An 11,048-nucleotide genomic window follows, 5' to 3' on the forward strand; every position below is an offset into this window, starting at 1 on the left:
TACCTCTGGGATGAACCATATCTCTTCAAGAGATGTGCTGACGGAGTGATCCGCAGGTGTGTACCCAAAGAAGAAGCACAAAGGATCCTATGGCACTGCCATGGATCACAGTATGGAGGACATTTTGGAAGTGAGCGAACAGCCACTAAAGTCCTCCAATGTGGCTTCTACTGGCCTACTCTCTATAAAGATTCCCGAGAGTTTGTGCGTAACTGTGACAGTTGCCAAAGAGCTGGTAACCTGCCTCATGGATATGCCATGCCTCAACAAGGGATATTAGAGATAGAACTGTTTGATGTATGGGGAATTGATTTCATGGGGCCATTCCCACCATCATACTCAAACACTTACATTCTGGTGGCAGTAGACTATGTGTCTAAGTGGGTAGAAGCGATTGCTACACCCACCAATGATACTAAGACCGTACTGAAATTCCTCCAGAAAAACATTTTCAGCAGATTTGGCGTTCCCAGAGTGCTAATCAGTGATGGGGGCACTCATTTCTGCAATAAACAGCTACACCTTGCTATGGTTAGATATGGAATTAGCCACAAAGTGGCAACTCCGTATCATCCACAGACAAATGGGCAAGCTGAGGTCTCTAACAGAGAGCTAAAGAGAATCCTGGAACGGACTGTGATGGCCCAAAGAAAGGATTGGGCAAAGAGCTTGGATGATGCTCTGTGGGCATACAGAACAGCATTCAAGACTCCTATAGGAACCTCTCCATACCAACTGGTGTATGGGAAGGCCTGTCATTTGCCTGTGGAACTGGAACATAAAGCCTACTGGGCAACCAGATTCCTAAACATGGATGCACAGTTAGCTGGTGAAAAAAGACTGCTCCAGCTAAATGAGCTAGAGGAGTTCAGACTCAATGCCTTTGAAAATGCAAAAATTTATAAGGAAAAGGCAAAGAAATGGCATGACAAGAAGTTGTCAACCAGAGTCTTTGAGCCAGGACAAAAAGTTCTGCTCTTCAACTCTAGGCTCAGACTGTTTCCAGGAAAACTCAAATCCCGTTGGAGGGGTCCGTATGTGATTACAGGAGTGTCACCATATGGATATGTTGAGCTTCAGGATATTGATTCTGACAAGAAGTTCATTGTTAATGGACAGAGAATCAAGCACTATCTTGAAGGAAATTTTGAGCAGGAATGCTCAAAACTGAGACTTGAATGATTCTCAGTGAAGGTCCAGCTAAAGACATTAAAGAAGCGCTTGCTGGGAGGCAACCCAGTCATTAGTAGGTTGTATGATTAGTTCTTACAGAGGCAAATATCAAAAATGAAGGAATTCACAGAGTTACAGAAGGATTCAGCTCAAAAAGCAGAGAAAATGAGCTTACAGGCGAAAAAACGCCAGTAAGGGGCATTTTGGGCGTTAAACGCCAGAATGGGTACCATTCTGGGCGTTTAACGCCAGGAATGGTGCCATTTTGGGCGTTAAACGCCAGAATGGGCACCATTCTGGGCGTTTAACGCCAGGTGTGCAGCATCCTGGGCGTTTTGAAAAACGCCCAGTGATAAAGGCTTTCTGGCGTTTAACGCCAGCCAGGGCACCTGGCTGGGCGTTAAACGCCCAAAAGGGGTGCCAATTGGGCGTTAAACGCCAGAATGAGTGCCATTCTGGGCGTTTAACGCCAGAAAGGTGGGGGGACAACATTTTTGTTTTCAACTCAAATTTTTTCAAACTTTCCTCTTTTTACCCATACTCTTCTACATAAATGCACTTCAACCTTTCATCATTCACTTTCAAATCATCACAAATCAAAACCATTCTTCAAATCTATTTCAAATTAATCCCAAATCTTCTTCAAAAACTCACCCTTTTCTCAATTTCTTTCCATATCTTCTCAAATCTCCTTTCAAATCTCTCTTTTTTTTCGAAAAAAACTCTCCCCCTCACCTTATAAATTCGTGTTTGGCTTCCTCTTTCCACCACACCATTCGAATTTCCTCTTCCTCTCTCTCTCTCTCTTCTCTTCTTTCTTCTCTTTTTGCTTGAGGACAAGCAAAACCTCTAAGTTTGGTGTGCTTTTCCGTGATCACTAAGCCAAGATTCATCAAGATCATGGCTCCTAAGGGAAAACAAACCAACTCAAGAGAAAAGAAAGAGACTAATCCAAAGAATCTTTGGAATCAAGAGAAGTTCTTAACCAAAGAACATGAAGACCATTATCACAAAATAATGGGTCTGAGGTCAGTGATCCCGGAAGTTAAATTTGATCTGAAAGAAGATGAATATCCGGAGATCCAAGAGCAAATTCGAAACAGAGGATGAGAAGTTCTGACCAATCCTGAAATAAAGGTTGGAAGGAACATGGTTCAGGAATTCTACTCTAATCTGTGGCTAACAGATAAGCAGAGAATGACTGGAACTGCTTACCATACCTACAGAACCATGGTCAGAGGGAAAGTTATGTACTTCCATCTGGACAAAATAAGAGAAATCTTCAAACTACCTCAACTGCAAGATGATCCTGACTCCTTCAATAGGAGGATGGTGAGAGTAGATAAAGGGTTGGATCAAGTTCTAGAGGACATATGCCTCCCTGGGACTAAGTGGATAACCAATTCAAAGGGTGTCCCAAACCAACTCAAGAGGGGAGACCTCAAGCCAATTGCAAGAGGGTGGCTAGACTTTATTGGGCGTTCCATACTACCCACTAGCAACCGTTCTGAGGTCACCATCAAGAGAGCAGTGATGATTCATTGCATTATGCTTGGAAAAGAAGTGGAGGTTCATCATGTGATTGCTTGTGAGATCTACACAATTGAAAATAAGAATTCCACTGAAGCCAAACTGGCTTACCCAAGCTTGATCTCCTTGCTCTGTAAAGAGGCTGGGGTGAAGATGGGAGTAGATGAGTTCATACCCATTGAACACCCAATCACCAAGAAGTCAATGGAAGGACAAGTGCAAGACAACTCTATCAAGAGGAGGGCGCAGGAATTCCTCCCTGAATTCCCAAGAATTGACTACTGGACCAGCCTAGAAGCATCCATCTCCAAGCTGCAAGAGACTATGGAGCAACTGAAGGAAGAACAGCAGAATCAGAACTGCATGCTCTGCAAATTGCTGAAGGAACAAGAGAAGCAGGGGCGTGAACTCCAAGAATTGAAACGCCAAAAGTTCTCCTCTCAAGCTGAGGGAGCATCCACTTCTCAAAATCAAGGTTGTTGAGTCCTAACTCTGTGAAAACCTCTATCATTAGGAGCCTATGTTTGCATTTTTTTTCCTTTGTTTTGTTTTTATTTTTCATTTTTCTAGTCTCATTTTATATCTATTTTTGAGTCTTGTTTTAATTCATAATTAATAAAATTGAATTTTTATGCCTTAAAGATATGAATGTCCTATGAATCCATCACCTCTCTTAAATGAAAAATGCTTTAATCACAAAAGAACAAGAAGTACAGGATTTCAAAATTTATCATTGAAACTAGTTGAATTAGTTTGATGTGGTGACAATACTTTTTGTTTTCTGAATGAATGCTTGAACAGTGCATATGTCTCTTGAATTTGTTGTTTTGAGAATGTTAAAATTGTTGGCTCTTGAAAGAATGAGGAAAAAGAAAACTGTTATTGAGGATCTAAAATCATTAGACTGATTCTTGAAGCAAGAAAAAGCAGTGGATACAAAAAAAAAAAATTTCAAAAAAAAAAGAAAAGAGAAAAAGAAAAGAAATAAAGTTGTAATCCAAGGCAACAAGAGTGTGCTTAAGAACCCTGGACACCTCTAATTGGGGACTTTAGCAAAGCTGAGTCACAATCTGAAAGGGTTCACCCAATTATGTGTCTGTGGCATGTTTGTATCTGGTGGTAATACTGGAAGACAGAGTGCTTTGGGCCACAGCCAAGACTCATACACTAGCTATGTTCAAGAATCATTATGCTCAACTAAGAGAATCAATAACACTATCTGAGTTCTGAGTTCTTATAGATACCAATCATTCTGAACTTCAAGGGATAGAGTGAGATGCCAAAACTGTTCGGAGGCAAAAAGCTACTAGTCCCGCTCATCTAATTGGAACTATGTTTCCTTGATATTTTGGAGTCTATAGTATATTCTCTTCTTTTTATCCTATTTTGATTTTCAGTTGCTTGGGGACAAGCAACAATTTAAGTTTGGTGTTGTGATGAGCGGATAATTTGTATGCTTTTTGGCATTGTTTTTAGTATGTTTTTAGTATAATCTAGTTAGTTTTTAGTATATTTTTATTAGTTTTTAGCTAAAATTCACTTTTCTGGACTTTACTATGAGTTTGTGTGTTTTTCTGTGATTTCAGGTATTTTCTGGCTGAAATTGAGGGTCCTGAGCAAAAATCTGATTCTGAGACCAAAAAGGACTGCAGATGCTGTTGGATTCTGACCTCCCTGCACTCGAAGTGGATTTTCTGGAGCTACAGAAGCCCAATTGGCGCGATCTCAACGGCGTTGGAAAGTAGACATCCTGGGCTTTCCAGCAATATATGATAATCCATACTTTGCCCAAGATTTGATGGCCCAAACCGGCGTGGCAAAACAGCCTCAGAAATTCCAGCGTTAAACGCCGGAACTGGCATAAAACTTGGAGTTAAACGCCCAAACTGGCATGAAAGCTGGCGTTTAACTCCAGAAAAGGTCTCTACACGAAATTGCTTCATTGCTCAGCCCAAGCACACACCAAGTGGACCCAGAAGTGGATTTTTACGTCATTTACTCATTTCTGTACACCCTAGGCTACTAGTTTACTATTAATAGGATCTTTTGACATTGTAACGGTACCGGATAACTTCATGACATTTTTACACCTTTCTTTGTGTACTTTCCACGGCATGAGTCTCTAAACCCCATGATTGGGGGTGAGGAGCTCTGCTGTGTCTTGATGGATTAATGCAATTACTACTGTTTCTCATTCAATCATGTTTGTTTCCATTCTAAGATAATACTTGTTCTTAATCCGGATGAATGTGATGATCCGTGACAATCATCATCATTCTCAACTATGAACGCGTGCCTGACAACCACCTCCGTTCTACCTTAGATTAAGTAGTTATCTCTTGGATTCTTTAACCGGAATCTTCGTGGTATAAGCTAGAATTGATGGCGGCATTCAAGAGGATCCGGAAGGTCTAAACCTTGTCTATGGTATTCTGAGTAGGATTCGATGATTGAATGACTGTGACGTGCTTCAATCTCCTGAAGGCGGGGCGTTAGTGACAGATGCAAAAGAATCACTGGATTCTATTCCGGCCTGATTGAGAACCGACAGATGAATTCCGCTATGCTGTGACAGAGCATATGCAATCGCTTTCACTGAGAGGATGGGAGGTAGCCATTGACAACAGTGAAACCCTACATACAGCTTGCCATGGAAGGAGACTTGCGTGTTTGAAGAAGAAGACAGTAGGAAAGCAGAGATTCAGAAGATGGAGCATCTCCAAACCTCAACCTATTCTCCATTACTGCAAAACAAGTAATCATTTCATGTTCTTTTGCTTTTCACAATCAATCCTGATAATTTCTGATATCCTGACTAAGATTTACAAGATAACCATAGCTTGCTTCAAGCCGACAATCTCTGTGGGATCGACCCTTGCTCACGCAAGGTATTACTTGGACGACCCAGTACACTTGCTGGTTAGTTGTGCGGGATTGCAAAAGTGTGATTGCAATTTCGTGCACCAGAATGGAACATCAGTGCCTTCATCAGTGTTGCAGCGCCTGGGTGCTGTTTTCTTTACTGCACCATCCCCTTTGATGTATGAGTTACATTCTTTGGAAATCTCAGCCCCAAAATCAATATTATAATATTAAAATTTTTTTTTGAGAAGCATTGCATAAGGTAAAGCTACTGACACAAGTATGCATGTGCCGCACTAGCAAGTAAGCAAAAGAAATTGGGATTTTAGAGAGAAGAGAAAATAAAACCAGTGTGTCACAAAATGATACTCGCTGAAAAGAACCATTCTGAGGTAGGATTATATGATTCACAATCCTGTGCAACTGGGCACAGATTGGACCAAGAGCCTTATGAGTAGGAGTGGTGATGAGAGAGATTTATACGAAATTTAACAAAATAATTTCATTGTGAGCATAGCCCAAACTAATAGTCAATCATCAAATCAAATTTAAATTGTTTGGTTGTCACAAGTACAAATCCCAATGAAAATTAACCAAAGTATTCAAACCTTGGGTCGTCTCACAAGGAATTGCAATGAAGTGATCAATTATTGACTATAAAGACAAGGGGAGTTTGATTTGTAATTGGCAAGAAAATAAATGGCAAGAAAATAAAGCAAATAATTAACTAATGAAATAAAGGAAAAGAACTCTTGGCTAAGACTTGGAAATTGAGATCACCATCCTTGTCTACAAACCATGTGTTGACAATATGAGGAACCGAGCTCATTAAGTCTACTTCTATACTTGAAGTATGTCAAATGGCTTAACTAACATCAATCCATAAATCTTAACCTAGCTACCAATTGACTTAGTAGTAGGCTAGTGTTAATGGTTATCAAATTGACCACATAGGGTTCTCAAATCACCAATTCAATTAGACCCAATGACTCAAGGTCACTCAATTCCCTTAGCCTAGGCCAAGAGTAGAGAAAACTACTCAATAACTAGTGAAAACATTTTAACAAACACCTAGAGTACAATAAAAGTAAACATCACAAATTGCAAGAATTAATGAAATTTACTACTACCCAATACAAGAAATCGACAACAACAACTAAGGAAAGCAAAATTAACATGAAATACCTCAAATTACATTAAAGGAAATCGACATTGACAAGAGTGTTCATAACATAAAAATAACCAAAATGAGAAATTAACAAGAGGAAATAGGGAAATAAAGACAATAGAACAAGAAATTGTAAAGAGAACAAGGTGAAAACAAGAAATTAAATCTAGATCTAAGAGAATTGAACCTAATCCTAACCTAATTCTAGAGAGAAGAGGGAGCTTCTCTCTCTAAAAAACTAGATAAAGGCTTATAATAACTAATCAAAGTGCTCCCCTTTCTCCAATCTTGAATTCTGCATGAAATAGTCTCTAGAATCAGTTGGATTTGGGACTGAAAAGCTCAGAAATTGCCCCCAGCGTTTTCAATTTAATGAGGTCACGTGCGAGTGATGAGCGGAAATTGTCTATTGGTAAAGAATTTCACAAATGAAATCTCGTTGCAAGTATAGTTCTAAACTAACAAACAATTCCTCAATAAAAAATTTGGTTGTCACATGTACAAACCCCAATAAAAATAAACCGAAGTATTTAAACCTCGGGTCGTCTCTCAAGGAATTACAGGGAAGTGTTCTTGTTATTGGTTATGAGTTGTATATTTTGGGGTTTTTGATATAAGAGATAAGAAACATAAATGACAAGAAAGTAAAGGAACTCAAATGGTAAAAAAAACCTTGGCAAGGGTTGATGGTTAAGGAACTCTATCCTTATTACTAACCACAATATGATAATTGCAAGGATCAATCTCATTAAGTCATCCTCCAACAAGTGAAGGAAAGTCAAATGATATGTATCAATCGTAGTCCATAAGTCCTAACCATTTCACTAATTGACTTAGTGAAAGCTAGTGTCAATGGGCATCAATTATCAATCACTTGGACATTAATAACTCAAGGTCACCTAAGTTACCATCCCAAGCCAAGAACACAAAAATCTACTTTAACATCCTCCCAAGCATTTTGTCAAACACTTGGAAGGCATAAAAGGAAAGCAAGAAAAAATTCCAAGAAATATAAATCTACAACTACCAATTGCAAGGAAATTAACAACAAAGTAAATCAACAATAAAAGAAATCAAACATAAATTGCATTAAAGGAAAGTAGAAGACACAAGAGTGCATCAACAATAAAGAAAACAAATACAAAGAGTAAAATACTAAGCTAGGAAAGCAAAGGTAAAGGAACAAAAAAATAGAAAGGAAAAGTAAATCAAAGCATGAATTAAATCTAGATCGAAAAGGAAGAAAAAAACTAAGAACCCTAAAACCTAGAGAGAAGAGAGAGCTTCTCTCTTTAGAATTCTATTCTAAAACATGATGAAAACTAAACTATGACTACTTGCTTCATCTCCCTTTCATCCTTGGGTTCAATAGCATCAGAAATGAGTTAGATTGGAGCCAAAATTAGCTAGAAATCGCTGGCCACGAATTGCTAAAATGGACCCACGCTGATCCTGTGATGTGTGTGCGTAGAACGAAGTGTACACATCTCTAAACGCCAGGAAACTATGATAAATTTCATATCATTTTGAAGCCACAGATGTTAGCTTCCCAACGCAACTTGAACTGCTTCATTTGGACCCTTATAGCTCAAGTTATGATCGATTAAGTGCAAAGAGGTCAGGGTTGACAGCTTGGCAATTCCTTCATTTCTTCTTGAGTTCTCCATTTTTACATGCTTTTTTCTTCATTCCCTCAATCCAATCTTTGCCTTCTAAACCTGAAATCACTTAACAAACATATCAAGGCATCTAATGGAATTAAGGTAAATTAAATTTAGCTATTTTAAGACCTAAAAAGCATATTTTCACTCTTAAGCACAAATAAAGGAGAATTTACAAAACCATGCTAATTCATTGAATAAATGTGAGAAAAGTTGATAAATTCCTCTAAATTCAACACAAGATAAACCCTAAAATAGAGTTTATTAACCTCCCCACACTTAAACAATAGCATGTCCTCAAGCTAAACCAAGAAGGACAAGAAAAGGGGTATGAACATTTATTCAACGCAAAGGAACTATATAAACTTATCTACATGCATGCAACTAAATGCAATATGACTCTATCTACTTGGTTAAGAGTAAATCAATCTCCAAGACATACATGAACAAATAGGGCCAAGTAGTATGATGATTCATGAATCCTACCAATTTAAATATCAAAATGAAGTACAAATAGACTTGCAAGAAGAAAGCTCATAAAAGCCGGGAACAAGGAATTGAGCATCGAAACCTCACCGGAAGTGTTTGTACTCTAGTCGCTCAAGTATATAGGGTTGATCACTCAATTCTCTTCTAATCATGCTTTCCAAGATTTGTTTTTCATCTAACAATCAACAATTATTCAATGTATGCATACATCTATCATGAGGAGTTATTCATAGGTTGTAATGGGGCTAAGGTAAAGGTAGGGATAAATATGGTCAAGTGAGCTTGAAATTTGAATCTTGGATTAACCTAAGCTCTCACCAAACACATATAACAACCTATACAATTCTAAAACAATACCTAGCTACCCATGGTTCCCACTTTTTCACATACTCATGCATTCTCTTTAATTCAAATTCTATATGCATTGATATTATTACTTTGCTTTGGAGCATTTTTGTCCTACTTACTCATGCATTCTCTTTAATTCAAATTCTATATGCATATGGTTTAAACATAATTAATACATGAGTATGTACCCAATTCCAGAGATCTTTAATAAAAATAACAACATACTTGGTAAAACACTATTTTATGGTTTATCTTGTGCTCAATTGAGTGGTTTTTATAAAGTCTTTGCACACTTATTCATACAATTTGCATAGTTTTACAACTCCTTCCTAGTTTTGTTCTACAATTGAAAACTTGCTTCCTAAGCCCTTAAATTATGTATTTTAATTCCCCTTTATATCATTCGATGCTGTGATCTGTGCGTTAAGTGTTTTCAAGCTTTATAGGGCAGAAAAATGGCTTAGAGGATGGAGAGGAAGCCTTCATAAATGGAATGAGCATAAGAATTAAAGGAGATAGCCAGCGAGGAGTGACCTGTGCGCGTACCTGATGCGTGCGCGTGAATTGGAGTTCACACGACGATGCGTGCGCATGCCTAACGCGTACACGTGACACGCGAGGATGACCAACGACGCGTACGTGTGACATGCGCTACCTGCAGAAATCGCAGAAAATGCTGAGGGCAATTTTAAGCTGAGTTTGGACCCAGTTTTCGGCCCAGAAACACAGACTAGAGCCAGGGGACAGGCAGAGACTCAACACAAATTCTCATTCGCATAGTTTTAGTTTTAGATTAGAATCTTAGAGAGAAATTACTACTTCCTCTAGATTTTCCTCACATTCATAGATTTCTAGTTTTGATGCTTTTGATGCTTTGCTTTGAATATTGAGAAGAGTCACTACCTCCATTGAAGTTGCTATTCTAGTTTGTTTCCTTATTCCTTTACTCTTTTAATTGCCCATTAATTCTATTCAGATAAGGATGTTGCATTTTGGAATTTATTACTGCAAAGAATTACTTTTACCTTTAATTAATTTTCAGTTCCTATTTTATCTAATTTATCATGTCTTCTTCTTATAAGTTTGTGAACGTTGTACTCATGTCAACGGAGTAGACTCCCAACTTAACTTGGGGGTTGATTAAAAGGAGACCCTTCAGTTGGAATACTCAAGTGATTAGTTAAATTGGAAGTTGTTGGCTAACTCTCTAGGCACTAACGCTAACCCTTCTCAAGGGAGATGATTAGGACTTGTGAATAAGAGTTAGCTCAACCATTTGACTTTCCTTTATTTAGTAAGGGTTAACTAAGTGAAAACGACCTCTTGCTATTCCACTTAGGAAAATCCAACAAGGATAGAACTTCCAATTAATCTACCCCCGGTCAAGGCTTTTACTTTGAATATATAAATCACTTTTAATTCGCATTGCTTTAATTTACCGTCATTAAACTTTCTGTTCCTCAACTCTCAAAAATTTCTCGGAAAACCCCTGACTAATAAAATAGCACTCTTTTGTCAACTCGTTGGGAGACGACCTGTGATTTCTACTCCCAGTATTTTTATTCTAAAATTGTGACAACCCTTTCTAAATTGATAAGCGGATTTTCTTCGGTTAGGAACTGTACTCGCAACGTTATTCCTATACTAATTTATTAATTGGCTAATTTCCGCCACGTCAATACTCTTACCTCAACCAATGTCCCAAGTTTTCCCACACTTAAATGATACACACGCTTACTAGCATAAGCTAATCAAAGATCCAAATAAAGGACATTCATTGTCTTTCGCTTTAAGGCTTGTAATGTGCTAAAATTAAG

Source organism: Arachis hypogaea, chromosome 6 (assembly GCF_003086295.3).
Source record: "Arachis hypogaea cultivar Tifrunner chromosome 6, arahy.Tifrunner.gnm2.J5K5, whole genome shotgun sequence".
Taxonomy (NCBI): Eukaryota; Viridiplantae; Streptophyta; class Magnoliopsida; order Fabales; family Fabaceae; genus Arachis; species Arachis hypogaea.